The sequence below is a fragment of the Cyprinus carpio genome, chromosome A9 (assembly GCF_018340385.1).
Source record: "Cyprinus carpio isolate SPL01 chromosome A9, ASM1834038v1, whole genome shotgun sequence".
Taxonomy (NCBI): Eukaryota; Metazoa; Chordata; class Actinopteri; order Cypriniformes; family Cyprinidae; genus Cyprinus; species Cyprinus carpio.
In genome coordinates, this window is record NC_056580.1 from 15,541,589 (window position 1) to 15,564,014 (window position 22,426).

The 22,426-nt window shown below is 36.2% G+C and overlaps 1 long non-coding RNA gene across 1 annotated transcript in view; it reads left to right on the top strand.

The window, feature by feature from the left end:
* The window catches only part of LOC122146127, a 49,434-nt gene extending 29,499 nt beyond the window's left edge, over positions 1 to 19,935 (top strand). Inside the window, exon 3 of the long non-coding RNA XR_006160819.1 lies at positions 17,230 to 19,935. This is a non-coding gene — a long non-coding RNA (uncharacterized LOC122146127). The remainder of the gene's footprint in view (positions 1 to 17,229) is intronic.
* Positions 19,936 to 22,426: the final 2,491 nt, after the last annotated feature.

The window sequence follows — 22,426 nt, forward strand, 5'->3', positions numbered from 1 at the left end:
AATTTTCCAGCGTTTGTGCATAACTCGGCTCTCATAAATAATTTAGACACTTGAGCACTCGAGACTCCAAACAAATGATGGGACTGGCACTTCTCTTCTGTCACTTTTGTGCAGTGACACAAATCAGCGGACTGAAAGCGTCATGTGTGTCTCGGATCAAACATTACATGACTGTCATGCACACAATGCCCGCACATTCTCATACAATAAGCACAAAGTTGTCTTTTTTTTCCTTCAATTTACAGGAAGTCAAGAGATGACTTTCCGAGGAGTCAGGATTAGCAGTGTTGGCTTTGATATATGAAGCTTTCCAGTTGCTGTCATTGGTCATTCAAACTCATGCAGATTGCCAGAAACGGCACGACTCAAGGCAGCGTGGGATATTTTTTAATGCTTTATCTCAGCAGTGTGCCTAAACAGTCGATAAAAGGAAGCTTGCGGCGGTGGAACAGATAGAGAGTGAGCGAGTGAGAGGAGAACATAAATGAATGAGCGAACAGTTGTGAAGGCCCTCAGTAATGGGTGATATATATCTGAACAGGGATAGTTTCCCTGGGGCAGTTTGAGGTCTCCGGGAATCAAAACCTCAGTCAGAGGAGCATCATTCATGAAAAAATTAGAATGTGTTGCTTAAACCCTCACAGCTGCTTTGAATTTAAAGAAGAAGTTAGAATACACACAAGTAAGTCATTATAGAAATAATACTGTGGTGGCACCATGGTATCAGGTGTTAATACTGTATTACATATTATAATTAAACCCAGTGTTATACTTCATTTTATAAGCTCACTCAGATAATTCAAAATTTGATTTACACGTGTATATTATATTTAAATGATGACATAATGGCTTATGCAGAATTTGTTTTATGCTGTTGTATGCAATGGAAATAGAATTGGATTTCTTGGAAATTATTCTCATTCCATTTCAACATCCTGTGGGTGTGGCCATTTCAATTAAAATTCAATTTAATTTAGTTCAGTTCAATTTTATTTGTAGAGCTTTTCTCAATGCACGTTGTTTCCTGTGGCTCAGTGGTAGAGCATTGCGTTAGCAGTGCAAAAGGTTGTGGGTTCGATTCCCATGTTAGGTAAAAAAAAAAATGTTAGCCTGAATGTGCACTGTAAGTCACTTTGCATAAATGTAATGTAATGTAAATGTTTCAAAGCAGCTTTAAAAAAAATGCATGTGTCTATTCATCATTTCATTTAATAATCAGAAAAATGTAATCAGAAAATTCAACATTTCTGATTATTGCACAACCCTGCATGTTGAACAAAATAAACAGGATGTGACATCCTTAATAGCCATATGTTTCCCCTATCAGTCTCTTCTGGTTTCAAGTCAAACCACTAGCCACAAAACTAGCAGCCATTTTGGCTCCAGCAGCCCTATGCTCATCATTTTAGGTGGAAAATATAACCCAAAGTATGCAGGGGTCAACCAGAAACATGTTAATAGCCACTAAGCATCCAGCAAACCTCCTTCACACAGATGCACAGATGACTTTAACGGCTTGGCAATATTTAAAGAAATTGTCGTTGTGGGTTCAGCCAGTCTCTAGTTGTTCACCAAACATTCACTTCCGTACTGCATTTCCCCCTTTCTCGATTTGCTTTTATTCTCACAGGTGGAGAGAGACAGAGAGACATAATGGGGGCACTAAACAGAAAGTGCTCAAGATACCTAACCTTGCAACAAGCGTTTTGTCACATCTGACAAACAGAAACTCCCAAGACAACTCTTTTAGCTTTCATTCACAGCGGCAAGGATCGCTTACAAATGTTCTGCCATATTATGATGGAGGGTGGTAAGGGTTTGTGGATAAAGATGTAGGCTGGAGACAAGAAGGCTGTAGGTTTGGAGCCCACAAAAGACAATTCATCACCACAGAGATTTTACACTTTATGCTGAATATCTTCTTTTATCTGGTAACAAGTTTTAATACCTGACTGTGAACAATTGGTGTTTGAATTTTGTTGATGAGTTAGTTGAAAGGTCCATGGTTTTGTGATTATTTATCTTCTTGTTGATTTCAGGCATACAGAAAATGTTTAGGAAATCTTCTGCAGAGATATTAACTTTTTTATTTCTTATTTTTAAATTAAATACATAAAAAGTTTTTTCATGATTTCCTAAATTGATTCCAATTCACAAGCTCACCATTTGATTTGGTTTTCAGTTTAATTTAATTTGAATTCATTTTGCCATATTTGTGACCATTGAAAATTAATGTCTCAGATTATACAGGGAACAGTTTAATTGTGTACATAAAAAAAAGAAGCAGTTTTAAAATGAATACCACGGCTTAAACAATACAATTCAATTGCTATTTATCTACTGAATTGCTATTAATATACAAAATAATTGCTATTTATTTACTGAAATTTATTGAATCATTCATTACAAGGACCATTTCAAAAGAGTCAGTTGTTTGTGAATTGAACTGCATGTTGATAACTCACTACAAAATACTAGGTTAAAAGACTTATTTGTTTGTTAATCAGACACAGATTGCACTGCATATGTTTGACTAAAAAGAACTGGTTCATAAGAGTCAGTAGTTTATGAATCTGACCACACGGGCTGCTCTATATGTTATTGAGTGCAGCCTGAAAAAATGTGTTTTATTGCAATTAATTCACATAACACAGCCTGTTTATCTTCTCACATTCTATCTGAACCTCCAACTCAAGTAAAATATGACCTGTTTTGCTTTGGGGTTCTAGATTCAACAGAGGGGTAGATTTGGAAGAATCATAGAAGATCATTCAAATGAAGAAGGTGTATTTTACTCAGCTCAAATGTTAAAAACAGATGGAAACAGTGGGGCTGCCCTTGTATTAAGTCTACTGTAAGTTTCAAAGAGCGTCCTCTTCCTCTTTTAACCAGTTCACTAAATGTTGTACACAGTGCCAATGTTATAAACATTTAAAATGCTATCAGGAAGATAACTGTACCATCCCACATCAATCTCTAATGACGCACAATAAACAGGAAATGAATTGGAAAAATTAGCTTTTTAATGAAGGTCTGTTTAAAAAAAAAAAATATCACACCACACCAGACGCGGTGTGGGGGAGCGTTATGGCAAACTTACTGAGGCATTGTTGTATTTCATAATTGCAACATAATTAGTATGCAATTGTGTTTTTTTTTTGTTTTTTTTTTGTGAATAATAGATACTATTTGAAGCATATTGCTGTATCATAGGGTGTAATTTCTTTTTAATTACAATACAGTGATTGCATGTCAGACAAAATCATATTGTTGATTCATGGCAGGAGTTGATTTTCTTGAGCAGAACCATGCTGACGGCAACCCTCTGACACAAATGCACACGTTTAGACATGTACACTTGCTCAATGCATGTTTTAAATGTACATGAGATTGATTTTGTAAGTACAGGCCGCTAGTAGATTGCCATATGTTAATGGCATTTTTTTAGGTCAACCAGTTTTCACTGAGGGATTTACACACATTAAACACACTCTCAGATGTTAAAGTCATCATGGCATTGATTGTAAGCTAGAGAAATCCCCCATCATGCACCTCTCCTGCACCTTTTCATTTCCTGGAAACACTATCCAATCTGCCTCTCAAAACCGCAAAGCAGAGGATCCTGGGAAAATAAAGGACCACTGAAAGCAACTGAGTGAGCTGATTCATCTTTAATTACTTGTTTTCTTGTTCTTCCATGTGAATGCCAAAATCAGATATTCTGTAAATGTTGTAAAAGTATTGCTGTTGATAGCCTGTTTTTGGACTGTTTTTCAAACTATCACTTATAAGGTCATGGCTTCTCGTGGTGATATGAGAAACCACTCGCTTTCCTTTTGTCATTTATACTGACGGATACTTCCAGCTTCTTTCCACCAATTCCTTTCTGTTTGCCTTTCATTGTGTCCCTTGGATAAATATCATCCTCCCTATTTTTTTGTTTTTTCTATCTCTCACCTTTCGTTATTGTCTTGCCCACTCTGAACACTTTTGCCAAAATCTATATTCTACAACGCTAACCATGCCTACACGTTTCTCTGTGTGAAACCTGTGTATAAATGTCCTCCAATAATAAATCATTCAAATATTTGTGTTTGTGCTTATGTAAATTTAGGATAAAATTTAGCACTGCTAAAAGCAAAACAATCATGATCTCTGTTGGTGGCGCTGGGAGCATAATTCCAAAATGTTAATTGATTTTTTATATATATATATATATATATATATATATATATATATATATATATATAATTATAATCTATATCATATAACAGCGGTTCTCAGTTACAGTCCTCGCTACCCCCTGCTCTGCATATTTGAATGCACAATGTAAGTGCTCTGTGAAGTGAACATCGCAGGATATTCCGCCATGATTCCAGTTCGAAGCGAACGTATATGTTCCATTCAAAGTGCACTGAAGTGAGCGAGACATGAATTTAAATTGTATTTATTTACAGAGGTATATGATGTCACATTTGTCCATCTGTGAAGACGTTGTGCAGCACAAATCCATGAATGAATGTTCCGAAGTGAAGTAAACTTCAACAGATTTCCCCTGCTCAGGGAGTAGGGAGCAGTGAACACTGTGTAGGGACCATGTCAATGGGAACACAGTTCATGCACAGAGCTCACTTCTAACGAGCTGATTATCTGAATCGGGTGTGTTAACAAGGAGAGACATACAAAACGTGCAAGGACTGGAATTGAGAACCGCTGTCATATAAGATATATGTAATCATCACAAAGTGTACATATTGATATATTTGTGTATGTGTATTTGTATTTGTGTACAAACATTTGTTTGATTTACCTATGTTTTATTTGTTTTATGTTTTGTTTGCTTTTTTCTTATTTCTTTAATACTTTGTCATTATTAGTTACCTAAAAGGTTCCCCTAATATATTATTATTATTATTAGTAGTAGTAGTAGTATTAATAACATTATACTATATACATGTTAATGAAAGTAATATTTATTATTATTATTATTATTATTAATAATAATAATAATAATAATAATACTAATAATAATAATAATAACAGACAATACATTTGAATTATTTCAGAGAAACAGAAATGATTATTGTATTTATTTTTCATGGCCAATCTGAAAAGTCAGTAAACAAGCTTCATTGTCATTTTGCTCTCTACTGACCTGACACAGTGCAGGTCTTTTTGGGTTGAACTTGTAATCAGAATTTAAAACAATAATCTGGTTCTAGGCTTGTTTAAAGTTTGTCATCTGTCTTCTGCTGCTTTCTTTCAATGACTCCTCTGCTGACCTACCTCTGGGCCTACACTGGCTGCCCAAATCCGGCCTGGATTCCCAAGTCCTGCTGTGATGTAAATCATGTCTTTTTTTTTTTTTAGCCTTTCATGGATATGGGATAAGCTCAGCCCACAGCTGCACAAGTTTTACACACTGCCCCAGTATACTCTTTATCTGTTCTCCCAGAGTTAACACACTCCTTCTTTTTCTTGTTTAGCTCACATTCGCTCTAGCTACATGCGCTCTCTGGCCATATGATTCATGCTAGCTGCTATCTGGATAATCTCTTCCTCTCCTGCTCCCCTTCCCTCCCTCCACTCCTCTTTTCCTCCTTAGTCTGTGGAGTATCTCTTTGACAGAGCCTGATATAAGCAGCCTTTGATTAAGCTCTGTGAGACCTAAAACAGTGAGTATATGTGGCCCGGGGATGGAAAAGGCAAAATGTTTGACTTTACAGTCAAAACACGCAGTATGCTTAATTGTGTGACGTTGGCTGATAGTGTGATTTCAATTGTGCTAAGTTTTCCAGTGCAAACTAACAGTGCAGCAGAAGGTCTGAACTGCGAGCTTGCTCCATGTTCTGGATGGTCGAGGTGCATCTAGCAGGGGATTTGCGATGTTTTTGTTTCAAGCTAGCTTGACGCTGTGCAACAACTGTCACCTGTCAACAACATCTGCGGTGAACAGCTTGCCTTCACCGGATGATTGAGTTTGGCCATACCTGCTGCCTCGGTCTCAAACTGTCACATCTCAAATCTGTTCACTTTTCATCAGTTTTAAGATTTTCTGTGAACCTTTTTAGTGTCTCAGTGTTGTTGATCACAACCTAAGTGATTTGGATGTGGATCAGCATCAGTGGTAATGCGTTACAAATTGATATTTAGATTATAAAAAAAATGTGACATTGCATTTTGAATTTACATAAAATATAATACTTCAGTTTCTTAAGTTTCAAATTGTTAACAGTTAATGCATTAGGTATCATGAACTAACAATAAAAACAGTTTTTACGGTATTTGTTCTGTAGTGTCTAGGTTAATGTTAATTTGTAAATGTTAATCTAAGTTAATGTTCATTTATACAACCTTAAATGTTAAAATGTTTTCGAATACTAATAAATGCTGTAAAAGTATTGTTCATCGTTCAAGTAACAATGTTCTTTATTAAATAACAATAATAATTAAAAACCTGAATATTCTGGATATGTGTGTGTGTGTATATATATATATACATATACATACACACACACACACAGTGGTATGAAAAAGTATTGGCCCCCTTCCCGAAACACAACATGCAGTTTTTAAATGGTTTTTATTATTAAGGGAAAACAAAATCCAAAACTACACGGCCTTGTATGAAGAAGTGTTTGCCCCCCTGTTAAAACTGGTGGTTTATCACACCTGAGTTTCAATTTCTCTAGCCTCACCCAGGCCTGATTACTGCCACACCTGTTCGCAATCAAGAAATCTCTTAAACAGGACCTGCCTGACAAAGTAAAGTAGACCTAAAGATCCTCAAAAGCTAGACATCATGCCAAGATCCAAAGAAATTCTGAAACAAATGAGAAAGAAAGTAATTGAGATCTATCATTCTGGAAAAGGTTATAAAGCCATTTCTAAAGCTTTGGGACTCCAGCGAACCACAGTGAGAGCCATTATTCACAAATGGCAAAAACATGGTACAGTGGAGAACCTTCCCAGGAGTGGCCGGCCGACCAAAATTACCCCAAGAGCACAGCGACGACTCATCCAACAGGTCACAAAAGACCCCACAACAACATCCAAAGAACTGCAGGCCTCACTTGCCTCAGTTAAGGTCAGTGCTCATGACTCCACCATAAGAAAGAGACTGGGCAAAAATGGTCTGCATGGCTGAGTTCCAAGACGAAAACCGCTGCTGAGCAATAAGAATATAAAGGCTTGTCTCAGTTTTGCCATAAAACATATTGATTATCCCCAAGACTTTTGGGAAAATACTCTGTGGACTGATGAGACAAAAGTTGAATTTTTTGGAAGATGTGTGTCCCATTACGTCTGGCGTAAAAGTAACACCGCATTTCAGAAAAAGAACAACATCATACCAACAGTAAAATATGGTGGTGGTAGTGTGATGGTCTGGGGCTGTTTTGCTGCTTCAGTGCCTGGAAGACTTGCTGTGATAAATGGAACCATGGATTCTGCTGTTTACCAAAAAATCCTGAAGGAGAATGTCCGGCCATCTGTTCGTGACCTCAAGCTGAAGCAAACTTGGATTCTGCAGCAGGACAATGATCCAAAACACCCCAGCAAGTCCACCTCTGAATGGCTGAAGAAAAACAAAATGAAGACTTTGGAGTGGCCTAGTCAAAGCCCTGACCTGAATCCTATTGAGATGCTCCAATGTGGCTGAATTACAAGAATTCTGCATAGATGAGTAGACCAAAATTCCTCCACAGCACTGTAAAATACTTATTGCAAGTTATCGCAAACAATTGATTGCAGTTGTTGCTGCTGACAGTGGCCCAACCAGTTATTAGGTTAAGGGGGCAAACACTTTTCACACAGGGCCATGTAGTTTTGGATTTAATTAATAATAAAAACTTTCATTTAAAACTGCATATTGTGTTCACTTGTGTTATCTTTTACTAATATTTAAATTTGTTTGATGATCTGAAACATTAAAGTGTGACAAACATGCAAAGAAATCAGGAAGGGGGCCAACAGTTTTTCACACCACTGTATACACACACACACACACACACACATATATATATATATATATATATATATATATATACACACAGAATATTCAGGTTTTTAATTATTGTTATTTAATAAAAAAAACTTGAACAATGGTCAATACTTTTACAGCATTTATTAGTCTTAATGATAATGTTAATTTATATGTATTTATAAATGATTTGGTGCTCAAGAAACATTTCTAATTATTAATATTGACCAATAAATGCTGTATAAGTAGTGTTCATTATTCAAGTAACATTTCCTAACAATGTTCTGGATATGAAAAACGGAAGATTTTTGAAGTATTCCAGAAGGCTGTCACAAATAATTTGATTGTGCTTTCAGCTACCAGTAAGAGAGTATTACTCTCAGTTTTATATAACACATTTCACACTGTTCAAATTTGTTCCACAAAATCCCCCAAAGTCAGCATAAAAAATCCCAAAAAAGTCCAGTCCCTGCCAACAAACAATCAAACAAACACCCACCAAATAAAGAACTCTCTCCGGCAGAATGCATAAAAGGTTTAGACTATAGTCTTACAAGTTAGTTGTCTCTCTTTTTTTTTTTTTTTTTTTTTAAGGCTTGCTATTTTTTAAATTTGGTTACATAAAAGTGGATTACAAAAAATAAGACTCCTTGGCTAACTGCTAGTTCTTACAGGCTCAGTTTATACACCCTACCCCTGTTTTAAGTGGTGCACAAAATTAAAAATAGAAGATGAATACTATGGCCCCGGAGCCCATGCAGCGATCAGGGATGAGTGCTGGTCTGTAACTTGTCTGACACTCTGTGTGTGACTGGGTAATCCCTCAGAGTAATGAGGATTGTCTGTGAGTTTGTGTGTGTTGTAGCATTCACCTCCAGTGCTCAGCAGGGCAATTAAACCTTCACATCCATCTCTGTAATGAGTGTGTTTGGGTTAATACCAATTAAACGGATTATCTGTGTGCGTGTCTGTATAAAGAACATTACAAAAGATCAAGGGCAAGGTGTAAGAAGTTTGTATGGTAGTGACAATAGATGAAGATGATACTGCAGTGAAGCCACAATATCAACTATGCTAGAATGATGCAGCGTGTTTCTGTCAGGGTTTTGTGCCATTTTTAAATTGAATTGAGAATGCCTTTAAGTTTCAATTCAGTTCCTGAATTTACATGCAAAAAGTTCTAGAATTGTAAGTTCAGTTCAAATTTTATTTCATTTGAAATCTCTCCCTTTGATTCAAAGAAATTCATGACTGGTTTTAAATGTATTTTAGTAATACATTTTTTTCCTTTGAATTACCCATAAACATCATACACACCATTATTATCATTTATAAGCATTTTTAGGTGTATATATTTTAATTATATTTGTAATTACCAATGGATTTATCACATATTTAAACAAAATAAATAAGGCACAATAATGTGCATACACAGACACACTGCTGTGTGTATACAAACGCAAATGTTCAAAACTTGGAAGTGTGATATATATATATATATATATATATATATATATATATATATATATATATATATATATATATATATATATATATATATAATATATATATATATATATATATATTTTTAAAGAAGTATCTTATGCTCACCACGGCTGCATTTATTTGATCAAAAATATAGTAAAAAATGTAACATTGTGAAATAGTCACAGTTTTAAATAACATGTATTTATTTATTTAAATTTTTGTATGTTTTGAAATGTAATTTATTCCTATGATGGCAAGCTGAATTTCAGCAGCAATCACTGTCACGTGATATTTCAGAAATCATTACAATATGCTGATTCTCTCTCTCTCTCTCTATCTCTCTCCCTCCCTCTCTCTCTCTCTCTCTCTCTCTCTCTCTCTCTATCTCTCTCTTCTTCTTCTTCTTCTTTATTTTCTGGAAAATTGTTTTAGTTTAGTTAATTTTAGAATACATAATTTCCCAGAATGCTCTAATTTCCTAAATATTTCTAATTATTAAATTATTTTGTGACTGGGCTGGATAGCTTTGAATTGAAATGTAGGAGGTTCCTCCTGTCATTCCAATTCAACATTCTGTGGGGCATCACCCAATTTTTATCTCATTAACTGAAAAGGAATCGCAGGTTTAATTCTTAATGCTGCCCAACTAGTTTGTGTATTTCAGATTATTTCTCACAGGTGCTGCACTATAAGTTCACACAATGCAAAAAAAAAAAAAAACCTATATGTACAGTAACATTTAGTTAAGAAAGTTTTGCTTTCTCCCAGACTTCTATGCTTACCCAAGCTCTCCCGTTTTCTCTTGTGATATCCAACCATCTCTGAAATGACTGACAGTTGGCCTTTGCCCCATTGTGTCTGTACAGACTTTTGTCTGATTAGCTTTGGATCTGTAACTCTGCGATCCATTCTGACATTGTGTATCTGTCTGGCTCTTTTGTCAGAATTGCCCTTTTCAGTGTCTACACTTGAATCCAGTGACTCAAAGGCTCGCTTCAGTGCTTGAGATTCACTCTAAAGTGCTCTTGACTGGGACTCTCAATTCACAACTTGGACTCCTTGAGTTTTGACGCCTTGGGGCTTCACCACAACACAGTATGAGATCTAGTACCCCATGTTTAATGCAAACAGGACATTCATGTAGCTCTGGCATACCAGTTTTAAAAGCAAGGATTCTCTGCATTAAAAACACATCTGGAATCGTTCCTCACCCTCACGGTTGTGTTAAAAATATTGTACAGTATCAAGTCACAGGCCTTCGTCATGACAGCCACAACTTTGACTCCCTTATTCCACACACTCCTTAATTTCTCCCTCCACATACATAACAACGTATCATGTTATCACATTACCTCGGAAACCCGTCGGCGGTGGGAATACAGTGAGGCTTGTAAGCAAAACTCTAGTTTTATGAGCTGACAAAAGGCTGAACGGATAGTTCGTCCCTGCAGCGAGGCACGCACACAGCAGCAGCTCAGAGGAACTGACGTGAAGGGATATTTATGTTCTGTACTGCTGTGCATTAGTGGATTGCAAAAAGAGGGGAAGCTAGGGTCTGACGATATCATAATTTGTTCTGCGTTCTCTTCCCCTGCTATGTCATTCCTTCTTACTAAAACAAAAATGACATGAGGGCATGCTTTAGAAAGCTTCCATTCAGTCCCCACCTCACACACACACAAACACAAACATTTTGAAGCACTGTTAAAAAGATGAATGGGAGGCTTCCATAGTATATATTTATGTGCATCACCCCATAGAGAGAAAAATGAGGGGAAAGAGACTTTGTGCTGCTTCTTGTCTGAGTACACATGTGTTTTGTGTGTGTTTGTGTTGTTTGTTCACTGCTACAAATGAAATTAAAAAAAAGCGTGACTGTTTCCAAAAATTCCAAAGTTGACATTTTAGACCTAGGCAGTCATGGTTTGGCTGTTAGTGTGGCCCTGTTAGGCCTGATCATCTTTCTTCATTAAAATCTTTTCCAAAATATCTGTGTATTCTAGAGTAGCTTGCAGCTGTGACAGTGGACTCTGTGCAATCATTTCAGTGAAAAAGTCATCTTGTCTAAAGCAGGAGAGGAATATGCACAAATCAAGCACTGTGTACAAGCGAAAACAGTTGAAAACTGTTTTAAATGATTTTAATGTGAGAGGATGACAGGGATGTTATTTATTTGTTTATTTATTTATTTTGCTGGATGAAGCATTATTGTGGATTATGGACACGTATTTTGACCAGAAGCAACGGTTTAACGTTGAAACAGTGATGGATTTGTTTATTACAAATATGCAGCTTTTCACTCCACAAGACATTAAAGGGATACTCCACCCTAAAATTAAAACTTTGTCATTATTCACTTACCCCCATGTCATTCCAAACCCGTAAAAGCTCAGTTCGTCTTCGGAACACAGTTTAAGATATTTTGGATAAAAACCTGTCAGATTAATGACAAAATATTAATTTTGGGGTGCAGTAACCCTTTAATTGATGGACTGGAGTGGTGTGGATTACTGTGATGTTTTAATCAGCTGTTTGGACTCTCATTCTGATGGCACCCATTCACTGCAGAGGATCCATTAGTGAGCAACTGTATTTTTTGCAATTTGTTTCAGATGAAGAATCAAATTTATCTACATGTTGGATGACATGTTTTCATATAATTGGTTGTGATTGACTGTTAAGAGACAGAAAGAGTCTGCTGCCACTGCAGTTTGCTGTGGTACAACACTGGAAACTCAGAGTTGCAAAAAAAAAAAAAAAAAAAAAAAAAAAAAAACAAATATAATAATAATAATAATAATAATAATAATAATAATAATAATAATAATAATAAATAATAAAATAAATATTATTAATAATAATTATGATACTACTACTACTACTACTACTACAACTAATACTAATAATAATAATATAAAATAAAATTAGAATTGATGTTTGTATCTGAATTTTTAAAGTATCAATGCTTCTGCTCATTCCTACCCAGAACGCTCCCTGTTATAAACTGACATTCCTCCAGATCCTAAACACACAAGTGGAAAGGTGGAAGTTGAGGGCGAGTGAGAGACCTATTAGTCATCATTTTGTCATATACAAAATGAACTGTGCTCATAACCTTCAGATCAATTTTCTGTTGATATTTTAAGCCATTATTTGTTATAATCAATGGTTGTATATAATACTGCTTTTATATTGCACTATATGCCAGAAAAAAAAAAAAAAAAAAAAGAAAATCATGAAATACTTTGGTCACTGCACAGTGTCCCCACTGTTCTGGATGGACGCCAGAGCTGAGAATGCAGAAACACTTGAAGTACCTCAAAGTGCTCATTTAAAACCCAAGAATGAGGAATGAATGTGGCGACTAATGAGAGTGTAGGAGGCATAATTCAAGTTTGCCAGAACCTGAGAGAACATGTGCAATGTGCATGTGTGTCTGTGTTTGTGAACTCTGTTGTTTTCCAGTCTCCATTCTGACAGATAAACGACTGTGGTAATGTTTGTCTGCTGGCTCACTCTCACACATCTGTTTGCCCGAGTGCCGTATCAGAGTTCTGTTCACACAAACACATACATATACTGTACACCCGCTTGCACAGACGTGACTCTGTCTGCTGTTCATTTGTCTAGGAAGAAAGGGTTTGTGTGTTTCCCGCCCATAAAAGCATTTATCCTCAACACACTGCTCAATTCCACATGACAGAAGTCTTGAGTGTGTCTGGCAGTAATGCAGATCTCATATATTGTCTGGTTCAAAAGTCCACTCTGAATTTCTGAGATTAAAAAATAAATCTAATTTAAATCTGAAGCAAGCAAGGTTTTAGGATTTTGATGAATGTAAAGGAACAATGGAATGCGAGATATTCATTTTACTTTTAAAGTCAAAATAACACATTTTTGTGTTGCTGGCATAGTCCATCTTCCACTTTTTGGTACTTTAGAAGACCCCTGACTATTATCTATTGCATTATTTATTTTGCTCTTAATCTAGTATTTCAAACTTTTAGTCTCACAAGAGAGGAGGCATTTATCTGTGAAGCACCAAAACGTTGCTCTGGTAATGTTTAAGTCTCTCTCCAGCTGATTCTGTAAAGCCCTTAGGGTCCTCATATGTTATGATGACACATGTTTGAGTAACACAGAATATGGAAGTATGTTCAAAAGCAATATAGTAAAATGTTTAGTTTTTATTACAGTGCTGTATGAATGTGTGATATTGATTTTCATTGTAGCCATGCACTAAGTTATGACTGAAGTAATGGCTGCTTATAGCTTTGCTATCACAGGAATAAGTTACATTTTAAAGTATTTTCAAATAGAAAACTAGAAAAGTTATTTTAAATTGTTATGATAATAATATTACAGTTCTTACTGTATTGTTGATCAAATAAATGTAGCCTTGGTAAGCATAGGAAACAATTTCCAATTTTAGGCTGCCAGTGTTGCTGCTGGGGTCATTGGTTTAAAAAAAGTTTAACAACTGCCATCATGTGTTAAACTTCCCTCCCACTCCAGAATACAGACAGTTACTCAAACCTGTGTACCTTTCTCCTAACTAACACAGAGTATATGTAAACTTATAAAACTAACAGAGAGAAAAGTAAATCTAGTGGTAAAATTTAAGTTCTTTAATGTTGTAAAAATACAATTTTCCTTTTCTGTGCTGCAAGGATCCCCAAATTCACAGTACGGTTTCCGATTTGACTATGACTGTAATTTTACACAGTGCCTTTTTTTCCGTGTGTGTGTGTGTGTGTTTGTACCTCTGCAACTTTCTTCTTTGCTGGAGAGATTCTAGAAAGTACCTGTTTGCTAATCTAAATAACAAAGTGTGTATTTGTCAAATTTTCCTCAGTGTTGCAGTGTTGTCATCCCTGTCTGCCTCTAATATCCTCTTCGTAACACGGCGCACCTGCACCCTTGTTCATTTAGATGTCTCCGTTCAAGACATTGCCGCTCCATTCATCTTATCTCTCTTTCCTCACCGTCACCCTAAATTACACCGTGCACAGGAGGAGGGAGACAGACGGTGTCATAAATACTGAGTGCAGAGAGAGAGAAGAGAGAGACGTGTGCGTGCGTGTGCTCGTAAAACAGGCCTTGTGTGGGGTTTAAATTACCAGACCTCTGTGCCTAGAAAACTTCAGCTAACAGACTCCAACACTTCCTCACAGATTTACAGACAGAGAGCGAACATCAGAGAGCAGCACACAAAGAGATGGTCTGCTTAACATAGGATTAATTTATTCTCTGAAACCTGTCATTGTTTCTGTACATTACAGTTTATCTGGGGCTTTACCTCATGATGCAGTGTGCTCAGGTAATGCTAGTTTCAGATACACATTTGACAACATTTACTCCATCCAAACCGTTGTGTAGATGATTGCAAACTTTTAAAAGATTTTTTAAAAGACTGAAGTTTAAAGATCCCATTTGATGAGCAGTTTTCTTTCCTGTGTTGATGTGTTTGCTTTTGAAATGGGAAGTGTAGGTCGGGCCTATTGAATAGCTTATTTGTTTTATTCAAGCAGCAAGTATTTGCAATGATTTGCTACAAGATATTGCCAGTTAGAGACTGGGGCAAGGCATTCTCATATTAGAGAGCATCTGATTGGATAAAAGTCTGCTTAATGCAGGATGAGTCATCATTAGTTTTGGGTCATTTTCCCGAAATAGACCATTTCTTTCTTTCTTTCTTTCTTTCTTTCTTTCTTTCTTTCTTTCTTTCTTTCTTTCTTTCTTTCTTTCTTTTACTCACTGGTATTTCCTATAGGAAACGCAAATCTAGCTCAGTTTTGACAAGCTTAGTGTGACCAAGGAAACAATGAAAACATTGCAATCATTACTTGTCTAATTAGGCAATGCCACGCTGGTAAGCTGATTTGTGCCTTGCTCTGTATTTAATTGATCCTTAAAAGGCAATTTTGACTGCCTCCTTCAAGTCCTTCAACCTGAATCTAAGACTAAAACCAGTCAGCAGCTCAGTATTAGCATTAAGCCCAGTATTCAGAGGTAAACCTGACAAACAATCCAACCATGTCTAAATATAAACTGGCTTTTCATCTTCAGCACAATGAATGGAGTTTGAATTTTGTGCTATCTGCATTTGTACCACCTCTTCATGAACAATAGTCATGTAAGCCTGAAGCAGAGAGGAAACCTACCAGTGTTTACCTTTCTTTCATATGGCCTCTTCCTGTTTTTATCTGATCAGCTTAATTCTGACGGGAATTGTTTGTTCACAATAACGTTGGACAAGCACCCATTGTAATGGAATAGTAATGGAAACTTTTCAGGTGTTGAAGTAGGTGCTGAGAACATTTACTTGAAATCGAAACCTTTTGCAACATATGTCTTCACTGTCACTTTTGATCTATTTAATGCATACTTCCTTTCAAAAAAAAATCTTACTGATACAGCTTTGTCTTTTAATTATTTTTAATACTAACTTAAGTCACCTTGTTTTCTCAGTAACAATGCAGATTCCATGATGATCACACCTTTAACCTAAACAGCAATGTTTCTTAAAACTGTATAAATGACAGCTTATCCAAAATTTCACTGCATTTCTGTAAAAGTGAAAATTATGTCCTTGTCTGTGTTTTTATTTACTTCTGTATTTTTTTGTAGTGTTGGTTATTTTCCTCATTCAAATATTTATCTATTATTTATGTTTTGTTTTTTAAACTTTTTTTTTTTTTTTTTTACTTCCCTGGCCTGTTTAACAAAAATGCCCCTAGTTCAAGGCAAAAACTCTCTTCTTTTTTTTTTTGTTTTACTCTATCAGAGAGTCCACTATCAACAAGGACACGCTATATTGCAGTCGCTTCAGGCAGCAGAGGTTGAGGTGCTGTACCCAAGGCTGGGAAATTTTATAAGAAAGCCATAAATCTCTGGTTTAAATCAGTGCTGTAATCATGGTTTATTAGAGAGAGATTTGCACATGTGTGCAGTGAGGAGCCCATCGGCTCTATCTCTTGAGATTTAGTTTCCTTTCCTGCCATTTAATGACTCCTTATTACGGTTTGTCTGATTATCTCTCCATACTGAGTAATGGATGCAGCCGTGACAGTGCTCTATATCTCTATGAGCCCTTCTATTGAAACTCTGCTGAAGGTAATATGCCATAAATCAGCACAGATCATAGCAAGAGTGAAAGGACTGTACATTGGTCGATCAATCCACTTTTATGGGCTCTGTCTTCTTCTTTCTTTCTTTTCTATTTGATCTCACCTTTCATATTCTCTCCTAATCTTTTTTTTCTGCTTTTCCCACCCAAAGTCTTAAATAACTGTAAACCACATTTAATGTCAAGGGTTTTTTTTTTTTTTTTTTTTTTTTTTTTGGTGCATCAACATGTATTTGTAAAATGGGATATTTGTCATCTGTCTGTCAGTTAATCCAACCTATATGTGCTAAAGATGTTCTTCATTTAATTTTATTGCAAGGTGGTCTACCTGGAGACAGCAATCCGTTAGCCATGCTAACCAGCAAAAGATTAACTTTTGTTTAATTGTGAGCATTTTTTTCTTTATACATAGGGCATTAGAGAGAAGACAGGAAGATATGTTATAAAACATTTGCAAATTTAGATTCTTGATGCAAGCCAGATTCGATCTTGAATTTTCCATATGAGCACTATAACTGCTATGCCACAGGTCCAACATATATTAGTGCAACCATCATGCACTCCACTTGTTGCTTCACTTCGTCCTACTCTACATCATTTTGCATTCTAACTCTTTCTCATTTTTCCTCAGAGGTGGAAATGACAGTAGATCTGTACCATCCCCTGGCTCATGACCTGCTACTGAAATACTTCAAGTTAATCGATAAAACAGTGGTGCGTTTCCCAGCTAATGTCAAGTGTCTGAGGACCACCACCTTGATGCATTATTAAATGCACATACGCAGACTGGAGGCAAAGACGTGGAACAGAAGCCCCGGCGAAATGAACGCAAGATCTGACAGAGAGAGCGAAAGAGGGAGAGAAAACTTAATTGAAGCCTGATTACTGGCCCTTGGGAGGTTACAGTTTATTAATATGTCACTTTCAATAAAGACACTCCCATATTCAGATTCACTGTTACCATGGAAACCTCGTTTCTTTTTACGTTTGACTTTTTTTCCCCTCCCTGAGTGGAAGGAGAGGTTAATGACACAAATCCTCCCGACGCTCAGGTTGATTTTCAAACCCCTCTGTCTGAAATAATCAGTGTTTTGCTTTTCTACAGCTCTGTCTTTGCCCTCTGAGCCGCTGTGGGAAGAGAGGAGATATTTTATGCCCATTATTCATTATGTGTTCGATTTTTCAGGAAACCAAATGGCCCACATTTAAACAGCCTGTGAAATAATACAGCTGAAGATTTACATTTAATGTGCAGTACAAGTAATTTAATGTTTGTTTTTCACTTAAAGTTATTAATCTTCCAGAACAATCAATGTGTCAGTATTAGCCCCTCTGCTGCCCCCACCAGTTTTGGAGTACATATGGCGTTTATGTGGTGTTATCCCAGGATGACCAGTGCACGCAAGTTGAAATTCTCTGGAAAATGTAGGTGTTGGAGGTATGTCTGTTTACAGCATATTAACTCTAAAATTGCAAGTTAAGGCTAGTTATGTGATTTCAAATTGGGCATGGAGAATCTACTTTGCATTGTACACAGAAGACTGCTAACTGTTTCCAATTTCTAGGCTGCTGATATGTCATATTTCATTTTATTGTACATGTTAAACATATTTTCTAAAATCACTATTCATATCTGTAAGTGTACGAGTTAAAAAAAACACTTAAATTGATTGATTTACTGTCAGACAGCTTCTGTATTGACTGGTTGTATGAATGGACTGTTACATTCATGCAGTGCTTTTCCAAACACTGTGTTTTTCATGAATGCAGTCTATAGCGGTCACCAGTGTGACACAATGGCAGCTGCAATGTTTCTCTACTCGCATCTAATTGACTTTGTACAGAGAAAGACATTTTTAGGTTTGTAGGTGGCAAATGTTTGGATAGGTGACCACAGTTTCATAGTTGACATCTTGGGACATTTCTGACCACCAAAACAACTCAGTGTTGCAACACACGGCCATCCTTGAGAGATACTATCATATACCATGGAAGTGTTTGCTTGAAATGCTTGTAGTAGATGTAAACAGATGCCTGAGTGAAAGTTACTTGTTTTGCTCGCAGGAAGCAGCCCTAAATTCCGCAGTAGGCTTCCCAACCGTGTCTAGTCCAGACAACAAAAGCTTTGACACTGAGATGTTCACAGTTTCTCTTAAGGCAGTGGTGGCAAGCTGTGTGTAAAGAGAGGATTATTTCAGCTGAAATGGACCCGGTTTATCTATTGTATAGCTGACGTGCCTACTGCCACTTTCCTCTTCCAGGCCTTGATGAAGTCAGTGTTTGTTCTGGGTTGACATAATAGAACCCCGAAGAGCATTGTAAAGGCCTGACTGGTCCATCCACACACTCCTCAGCAAGGAGGAAGAATTGAGTTTGATTCACAGTCAAAATTTAAATGTTGGCGTACACCATTGGGAGAAAAAAAAAAAAAAAAAATCCAGAAATGCATTGACTCAGTAGAAACACTTTCTTTTATCAGAGCCGTTTTTTCCCAGATCTGTGTAATCCTTTAGTGTGATGTCATGCATTTCAGATTCCTAAAAATAGGATATCGTTATTTATAGCAAATGAGGCGAGTGCTGTTTGTGCCATGCCATATGAAAAAAAAATATATATATATATTGTTTTCATTGTGTTTCAGATATTTTTACCCACAAGCTGGTTGTTAGTTTTTGTTAATTTACATTTGATGTGGGTGGCAGCTTCAAGCTTGTGTATTATAGCTATAAAAGTGTTGCATAGTTTTATCATTGTGTAAAGTCTTTGTGTCTGCGTGCCTTTTTCCATGCATTTGAGTTTGGCCTGGAAGTGTGTTATCTGCAGCGCCTCAGTGGCATTGAGCTCACTTCCTTCATCAGAGACCCAAACCCCTGCAGATAAGTTCCCCGGACCTGCCTCTACCAGGGGAATTCTCCGACAGGAAGTGGCACAATAGCCAGTCCATTAGCTCCTATTAGTCTGCACCTGCCTGTTACAGCAGGGCCAAAATAAGCAACCAGCAGCACTTCCTGTCTGAGCTCATAGTGCCAGAGCCCGGCACGCTGTGAAATCACTCAGGGAGCAATCGAGTCTTACACGAAACGGTAGCTCAGGGCCTGTGGGATGGACTATCAGGAGAAGTGATTATGCGTGTCTGAGAGAGAGAGAAAGGAAGAGCATGGGGTAAAAGAAGCTGATTTGCGAGGGTCTGCATGTGTGTGTGTGTGTCTACACGAGTTAGTGCTGTCTCTGCATGAGCAGGACTGAGTCAATTGCTTTAGATTGTGCTGATGGACTGGAATGCTTTCAGACCAACGCTTCCATCTGAGGTGAGATAGACAGACAAGCTGTCCACATCACCAACCATCAACATTATGATTACACATTTACTGTACATGTTTAATAAAAAGACTCTTTCCATCTGTATCTTTGCTCTCAGATACCTGTTATTGGTGTTATTCTCATTAAAAATGTATGGCCTACCAAAAATATTTGCCAAGTTCGATAACATTTTAATAAATAATTAATCTAATTAATAATTGTAAATAATCAATAATTATAAATAATTTAATGATAACAATATGATATAAAATTATTATTATCATTATAACTGTAACCCTTGTTTTGCAATTATTTAATAATTATAATCATCATCATCATCATCATCAGTTGAATTAGTACAACTTTAAAAATTTAATAATTTATTATTTTTTTTAACAGTAATAGGACCCTACATATTTTTTTTTTAAGATTCTTTTATGATTTAATGCAGATTTATTATCAAAACAGTGGTAACCAATTGAATGCATAAAACTTTAACAAATAATTCTTCTTTTTAAATGTGATCAAATAAATATATATATCTCTACTTTTAAATTTTGCCAAGTTATGTGATGTTCTGCCTACATAAATTTAATTTTATTATTGGATTCTGCAATTTCCGTCTGCATCGTGGAAATCATAGGGCCCTACCTTTCTAATCTGAAGCTTGGGTAAATTCAATTTCCAACTAGAGCTCCTTTGATACAGTGGAACTGGTTGGCATGATTGTATGTTTTCAGTTCCTGCATATAATGATCATAACACCTCCAAAAATTTGAATATTTTTTAAAATAATATTTTAAAAGGAGCCTCAATAGTTCACTGTTTTGGGACCTTCTTTGGGACCTTCTTTCACAAGGTGCCACACCCTTCACAAGGTGAAACCAATCAAACATAGTTTAGACTGTAACTGAACAAACATGGATTCAGATTTAATACTGTTGCAAATTCTGCTGTCTGAAAGCAAATCAAATCACATCTATCTAACAGGAATATATTTTACTGCTGTCTCTCTTGCTGGAAGTTTATGCAGGTGTTATTTTCACAGCGTCATTTTAAAAGGCATCTGTCAGCAACAAGAGTAATATGAGCTCTTGGAATATCACCCGTCAACTTAAGAGTCTGAATTTTGAACGGAAATCAATATAAAATTTGTTGTCTTGCAGGCCGATTGTCATTTATAGTGGCAGGTGTTGTCGATGTTATGGTTTAATAACCATGTATAATAGAAGAGATGTCAAACTTTGATGCACATTCAAAAACGACTGTTGTACAAATGTGAAATGTGAGACTCTTGGATCAAGAAAACGAGAACAGCTTAGACAGACTGTGCTTGCAAAATGTTCTGATTGACTTTTTTTTTCTTATTCTTTCTGTGTGAACTTGAATGGAGAGAGCAAATGTTTCCTTTGACATCATCTAAAATCAGTTTTGTGTGTGGAACTAGGATATGAATTTGTGTGTCTGTTGTGAGTTTGCTAGATATGTTAAAGGAATTCTAAGTATATTGTCATAAAGCAACTGTTGGCATATCTTATCCCACTTTCCCTTCTAAGAGTTTGTGTTTTAGTACATGGCCACATGGACAACTCTTATTTTTGTTTTGTTTTGGTTTGTTCATGTATTTATTTAGCGGTTATATCATACCTGTAGATATAAATCCATTTTTTGTGCCTCAAATTATTATAAGCTCACAGTTTTGCTGAGACATATGCACATATGAATTGTTCACAATAAGATCTATAACATGCATTTGGAAAGTAGGTTTCATTTTGTGCAGCTCTTTCAGAAATAGAGGCTTAATACCTCCAGGTGAGTGAGCCGGAAGTGTTATAGGTTATCATGGTCGTCTTATGCATTCATAAGATTGCGGAATAATCACCGGGTGACATCAGTAGTCCTGAAGTATCGTCTGATGATCTCTGACATATGTTGTGCCATTCCTAAATGGTCATTTGAAATGAGGTCAAAGATACAGTCAGTTTAATCATAAAGCGTTTAAATGGATTACATGGGTTAATGGTACATGAGTTAACTGTGCTTCTTTTTGATTCAATCCCTCTCCTTTTTTTCTGTGTCATCTTTCCTTTTTTTACCCTTTTTATGCAATTGACAATAAATCTTTCTGTCTGATATTTTGGAATTTCTTATTTTACATTTCCTATTTTCATTTTAGTTAAAGGTTTAGTATGTGTCATTTTTATTAGATTTTTTTTCTCAGTGCCCATGTAGGTTTGATACATTTTTAGTTAAGTTTAGGTTATTTTAGTAAATCAAGTTAAACTAAATGAAATTGTGAAACGTTACCTTGGCAACTAGCTGAAATAAAATAAGTTAATATTTCATTTTATTTCAGTTAATGGTTATTTTACATTAAGTAACAATTTAACCCTAGTTCACAGTTCTTGTGTTTGTGTGTGTTTTTGCGTGTCTCATGTTCTACACTGATCATCAATCGCAGCTGAAAAACACTTTCTGTGTTGTCCCTCCTGACGTTTGACCTTTGTGCATTTTTTTTTCCTCCTGCT